Source organism: Cebus imitator, unplaced genomic scaffold (assembly GCF_001604975.1).
Source record: "Cebus imitator isolate Cc_AM_T3 unplaced genomic scaffold, Cebus_imitator-1.0 Scaffold211, whole genome shotgun sequence".
In the NCBI taxonomy this organism is placed as follows: domain Eukaryota; kingdom Metazoa; phylum Chordata; class Mammalia; order Primates; family Cebidae; genus Cebus; species Cebus imitator.
Window position 1 is genome coordinate 3,642,589 of NW_016107526.1, and position 6,869 is coordinate 3,649,457.

General features: G+C 41.0%; 1 long non-coding RNA gene across 2 annotated transcripts in view; it reads left to right on the forward strand.

The window, feature by feature from the left end:
• LOC108317889 overlaps nucleotides 1-4,852 on the forward strand; it is a 151,601-nt gene extending 146,749 nt beyond the window's left edge. Inside the window, exon 3 of one of the 2 annotated variants that reach the window (XR_005203395.1) lies at nucleotides 4,326-4,852. This is a non-coding gene — a long non-coding RNA (uncharacterized LOC108317889). Of the gene's footprint in view, nucleotides 1-3,808; nucleotides 3,955-4,325 lie in introns of those variants that run through there. The other variant, XR_005203396.1, reaches the window with a different exon arrangement.
• The last annotated feature ends 2,017 nt before the right edge of the window (nucleotides 4,853-6,869 follow it).

Sequence of the window (6,869 nt, forward strand, 5' to 3'; positions counted from 1 at the left end):
TTTTTAGTAGAGACAGGGTTTCACCATGTTGGCCAGGCTGGTCTCAAACTCCTGACCTCAAGTGATCCACCTGCCTTGGCCTTCCAAAATGCTGGAATTATAGGCGTGAGCTACCACACCCAGCCAAAACTGAGATTTGAACCCAGATTGCCTGGGATACAAATCTCAGTTGTATCCCTTATTAGCTCTGTGAACTTGGGTAATTTTCATAACCACCCTGAGCCTTAGTTTTCTCATCAGTGTAGAGGACTAAAATGTTATCTACCCCAGATGACTGTTTTGAAGATTACATCAATCCCCATTTCCTCACCTGTAAAATGATCTCTTTCTCTTAAGATTGTGGTAAGGATTAAAAGACTAATATGTGTACAGTGCATAGCCTGAAAGCCTGGCTATGGTATAACTTCAATAAATTTATAATGCCAGCAAGAAGAGAAATAAATCTGACTTAACAATATAAAATTAGATGTTTCTTTTACTTTTACATAGCATATTACAACTGGGAATTTGGAGATTTAGCATACTCTGTTGATAGTGAATATGCTGGAAGAGAAACAGACAAAGCATTAACTTTGAAGAGAAAATCCCCCTGACATTTTTGTATTTCATTGCGCAAAGGGAAGGGGAGTGAGACCTTCTTTTTGGTGTAAAAATTATTAGTTATGAAGAGGTCCAGTCATAATTCTATTTCATTTGGAGGTGGGTCCAAATCACCTAATGACCTATATTCCAATTAAATATGGTGGGAAATTACAGCAAAGACAAAGACTTCGATAATTTTCAAATTTTTAAATAAAGCGTATCTTGATTTTAGTTCTTTGTTCAACTCTATTATGGAAATGTAACGGCAATGCGATTTCTCCCTTTTATCTTATATTAGTTCTCTGGTTTAGCTCTAGCTTGTTGGGCGGAAACATGATATGGCAAGACAATAAATCGCCTATTAAAATCCAATGTTTTTTAAATCATGTAATTATGATTCAGGGTTATATGTTGTAGAATTTAAATGGCATTAAGTTTGGTTTATACAGTATTAAAACATCCAGATTAAAAAAACGAGTCAGTCAATTATCTATATTTTTGTAAGACACCAAAACAAATATTTTGAAACATCTTTATGATTGAATGAATTTTTTACTTTTTATTGAGACATTTGTCATAGTCCGTAAGACACTGACTAAGTACACAAAGTATCCACCCTAAAGCTGGTTTCGGCTTTTTGAGTTATCCAACATAAGCTATTATTTGTCCCTTTAATTTCCCTAATTTTCAAGCTACAGATAACATTGAATATTCTAGTAGATAGCTATAGTTTTGATTGCCAAGAGCCATCCAACTTTATTAGAGCTTGGCGGGGTTGTCAGTCACAGTACTCTGCCACCTACTCCCCACATCATGGTGACAAAAAAATAAACTAGACCTGGCTAATCAAAGAAATCCAGCACCTCAGGAGGTCAAGCAATTGGCTCAGGGGTGGACACACAACCCCAAATGAGCTAACCAAAGTCCTTCACTGGTACTTTTCAGCTGGAGCTGGAGCGGAAGCCTGTCCTCATTTTGAGATTTATGGACTGGAAGGATGTGTATCTGGGGTGTCAACATACCAACAGAAGACCTGAAAGATAGAAAGAGGGAGTTTAATTATATTGCTTGGGTCCCTAGATTTAGTTCATGTCTGACATTGTGTTCTTACATTCCAACCGACATGTGTGTTTTACAGATAATTTGAGTTGGTTCATGGCGCTTGCAACTGAAGGAGTTCTGATAAGTACAGACATCTTTCTAATTTATTCACAGATGCAACCATTAACTTTGAAAGTCAATACATTTACAATGAAGTATGTTAAAAACATTGTCCAAGTGTGACTTGAACCCAGGCAGGATAACAAAGCAGTTAAGAGTCCAGGCTCTGGAGTGAAACTGTCAGCTTGCTTGCCTACCAAAAAAACACCTGGGTCTGAGAAGCTGTTGTATCTCTAGAGAGGACACATGCTTTCTGGTTGCCACAGAGAGCCTCAGCACACCAAGGCACCCAGGCTGATTTCCACTTATTATTGGCACTGGCACTGCTGCCTGTCTTATAGGTCTTTTATGAGAAATGTCAACCTTGTGTCTATATCTGTTTCAAAGCTGGGTAGAGAAAGGTAGAATGAGAGAATCAAGAAACATAGGAGATAACTTTTTTCTGTGGATGGGAAGAACATTCCTCTAGGTTGTGCCTGTGAAGAAAGACTACAATCTAAGCCACCAATGGTAAAGCCACCATGTATTCGTTTTCATCACCTACTTGAGCCCTGCAAAACATTATCAGTTTCCACTCTGGCCTTGTGCCTGCCTGTCCCAGAATATCTTCTCTGACACTACTTAAAAGTTTTTCACTTCTCTGTTACGCTGCTTAAGATGTGGAGACTCAGTCGGGTTAAGCATTTCTTTTTAAAGAAGAAAATAGGCTTCTTTAAAATGAGCATAAGAGCACAGGCTTGGGTGTCAGACTGCATCGATTCAAATACCACCTCTACCACTGACTTTATAGCGTTATGATCTTGAGCAAGTCGCTTAACCACTCTGTGCCTCAGTTTCTTCATTTGTGGTATGCAGATAATAGCACCTCTCTCACGTGGTTGTCGAGAATCTAGAGAGTTGATACGTGCTTAAAATAGTGCCAGGCACACAGGAAGCGCTATGTAAATGTCAGCTCTTATTAAGCTTAGGTATTTACAGATCATTTAAATCAGATTTCCTTCTCCCTAAGCTAGCTGAAGACAGCTTCACTGACGGAGAGGAAGTTTGATGGGAGGACAAGATGGGGGGTAGGGTGAAGACCAGCAGGGTTACAGTTGGAGGATGGGGGTGGAGGAGCAGTAGGAGAATGGTGGGGTGGGAATGGAGAGGACAGAGAAAGTAACTTTGCAGAGTGAAACAGGTGTGGGTTGGAGACTTTGGGTCCCTGAAGGACATTAAGAAGACAGAAGAGAGGAAAAGGAATGGGAGTGGGAAGGTGCCAAGGTAAACAACACATATTTCAGAGTTTTGTCTGGTGTTGACTTGCATCCAGAAAAGGAGGAAGAAATTATTTTTCATCCCTCTTACACTTGGACTGGTATCATAATTTAACTCCCTTTATGAATGAAGTAGATTGTTGTGGGCAAACCTGAGACTCCAGTCATCATTTGTAATGTTGTTACAACAGGGAAATAGTTTCTGAGTTCCAAATAACAGGTTTCCATGGTCTTTTGGAACAGGATGCATTTGTAAGTTGGGGCCTGCCTGTCTGCTGAGCGGGGAGGTTGCAGCTGGGCAGGTCAGACAGAGAGCCAGCATTTCACAATTGAATAAACTGGAGCTGGCTGTGGTTGACTTGTCTGTACTAGTGACACCGCTTCAACTATAGCCCAGGTCCCCAGGTCTCCACAATTCTGGTTTAGTAGCTTTACCTTCGTAACCAATGCTGTTCAATGAAATAAGAATAGTGATGTGCATTTAATGGGCTGAATAGCACAATATGCCACGGAAATGCTTGATTTTAAAAAAAGATAACAATCTGAATTTATGAACAGTATTGGCCAACTAGAGATTGGTAATTGCAAGCTGTCTTGTCTTCATGAGCTGTATGGTGGGGATAAAGCAGAGGCTGAATGACATTTTGTCATTCTTTATAAAGGAATCCAAATATCAAGTAGGAGGAAGTGGAAGAAGGGAGGAAAATGGGGAAATCTTCAAATCTCCTCCAAATGCAAGAGTATTTTGTTCAGCACTGCTTAATTTTAGAATCGATCATAGTATCGATAACTTGTCTTTTTCCTTTTAGGTACTGCAACAACCCAAATCATAATAATTCCTCATTGACAAAGATCGATTTGTACAATCTGCCCTGAATGTTTAAGAGTGTTAAGGACCTGACCAGGCGCAGTGGCTCATGTTTGTAATTCCAGCACTTTGTGAGGCAGAGGCGGGTGGATCACTTGAGGTCAGAAGTTTGAGACCAGCCTGGCCCACATGGTGAAACCCTATCACTACTAAAAATACAAAAATTAGCAGGATGTGGTGGCTCATGTCTGTGGCTCATACCCGGGAGTCTGAGGCAGAACTGCTTGAACCTGAGAGGAGGAGGTTGCAGTGAGCCGAGATCACACCACTGCACTCCACCCTGGCTGACAGAGCAAGACTCTGTCTCAAAAAGAAAAAAAAAAAGAAGAGTATTAAGGACCTATGAGACACAATTATAGACAGCTTTGCCTTAGGAGGGTGATAGGAAATTTTTAATTCATTATTCTTTACGTGTGAGAAACATCCCAAATCAATGATGTCATTGTTCTATTTGACAGCTGTGGGGCTAACCAAGGAAGGTAAAATGACCAGCTGCCTCACAGCAAATTCTCTGGAGTGAATGGGATCTAAAGCAATGATATGCAAATCTACAAAGACACTATGTCTTTTCACTGATTAATGGGGTGCAAAAATCTGTGAGATTTATAATCGAAGCAGGTTTAACAACTGCACAACAGAAAAACAGCTATACCAGGAGGCCCAGTGAGTGAGCAGATCTCTAAGAACAGCTCTATGTTGATCATTCTTGTGCAGCACCACCTGTATGAATTACTGAGAGAATAATAACAAGTACTGTTAACTCAGTACCTACTGTGTGCCAGAGGCTGTGCTAGTTACTTTATCTACATCATCTCTGAATCTCACAGTAACACTCATGAAGATTTTATTGTCCTTGTTTCTCTGACGAAGAACTGAGGTGAAGAGAATTTCAATGATTTACCCAAGTTTCCACAACTGAGGCCAGGCGCAGTGGCTCATGCCTGTAATCCCAGCCCTTTGGGAGGCCAAGGCGGCAGGATCACCTGAGGTCAGCCTTTCGAGACCAGCCTGGCCAACATAACGAAAACCCACCTCTACCAAAAATACAAAAATTATCCAGGTGTGATGGTACCACATGCCTGTAACCCCAGCTACTCAGGAGGCCAAGGCAGGAGAATCACTTGAACCCAGGAGGCAGAGGTTGCAGTGAGCTGAGATCACGCCACTGTACTCCAGCCAGGGCAACAGAGTGAGACTCCATCTCAAAAAAAAAAAAAAAAAGCTTCCACAGCTGGTAAGTAGCAGAGCTGAGACCCACCCTCAGGTAAATCTGTCATTGCTGTTGTATGTGAGGCAGCAGCAGCAAGGGGCTTTGGGACTGACATTCTGAGACATACACAAGTGTCAGAAATGGCCAGCCTGTCAAGAAGTTGTGGTGTTACGGATAACTTGGTGGTAGTGCGATATTGTCCATGAAAAACAGGATCACATTATGGTAGTAAGAGAGAGATTTTAGCAATATAAATAATAAAAGAAGCAAAGAGAGAAACAAAGGTAGCAGAATGATCTCTTCCGTCTGACTACAGCACAAGCCACCATTTACCAAAAAGCATGCCTTTAATAAACTTTTTAGATTAAACCAATTGTGCATGAAGCCACTGTAATGTGTTCTGTCTACAAGGGAATAAAGCAGATTTATATTTTTTTTTTGTTTAGGAGGCAGTAGAGTGGTTAAGACAAGGGGCTCTGGAGCAAGACTGCCTGAGATCAAATCCTGGCGCTGCCACTTTCTGTTTGTGTGACCTTGAGTTCATTATTTACGTCTAGTACTGTAGTGTTGCCATGAGGGTTGAATAATCAAATCCATATGCAGTGTTTAAAAACCACCTGGTACCTCGAAAGCACTGGATAAATATTAAAACTGTGTGCAGAATTGTGTATGAATGGTGTGAGGAAATTGAAGGTATGGTTCCTTACTTTCAAAAATACTTAGAAACTAGCTGGGAAGAGAAAGCATCTGCTTATAATATGCCTTTAAAACAGGTACAAAAGGCCGGGCATGGTGGCTCATGCCTGTATCCCAGCACTTTGGGAAGCTGAGGTGGGTGGATCATCTGAGGTCACGAGTTCAAGACCAGCCTGGCCAAAGTGGCAAAACATCGACTCTACTAAAAATACAAAAATTAACTGGGCGTGGTGGCGTGCACCTGTAATTCCAGCTTCTCGGGAGGCTGAGGCAGGAGAATATTTTGTACCAAGAAGGTGGAAGTTGCAGTGAGTGAGATCATGCCACTGTAGTCTATCCAGCCTGGGTGACAGAGCGAGACTCTGTCTCAAAAAAGAAAAAGAAAAAGGTGTAAAATTAAACAGCTTCTTTAGTCAAGTTATACACTGTCATATTCCTAATAAAAATCAAGAAATAAGAATTAAGGAAACAAGGGATAAAAAAGAACGTTTTTTGGAGAAAATGAGCCATGACCTGGATTTTGAAGGAACTGTGGTTTATCATTATGGAAATTTTAATTCGAGGACTTTGGTAAAATGACGTGTCCAGTATCAGCATTGTTCATCTTGATTTGTTATGTATGAAAACCTTTTAATGAAAACTTCCTCTGTGGAAGGCATTGGGATGGTGGTAGTAAAGGACTGTAAATTTGAAGGCACCTTTATCCTCAAGGAGCTTATAGCCTGTTATGAGAAAAATTAATGAAATACGAGATAAAGAGTGCCATGGAAAGGCAACGCCAACTGGCAACACAATAAGTGGTTAGTCTGTGGTGCACAAAGGAGCCCAGATGCCAAATGTAATAATGAGCATGAGGAATGTAGGGGAGTCTAGTTTTTTAGGAAGAGCCTCATGAGGTACAATAGCTTTTGGGACTAGTTCTACCTTGCCTTTGCAGGATGAGAAGTTTAAGCAGGCTGTTCAGAGGCTGATGAGACTCCCGTTAAATGAGCAAGAAATGAATCAGAATGAGAATTTTTTAGATTACATACCTAAACAACAGAACTGATCATCCGTATCACCCCTGACTCTCCTCTCTCCATCTCTATCCCCCACC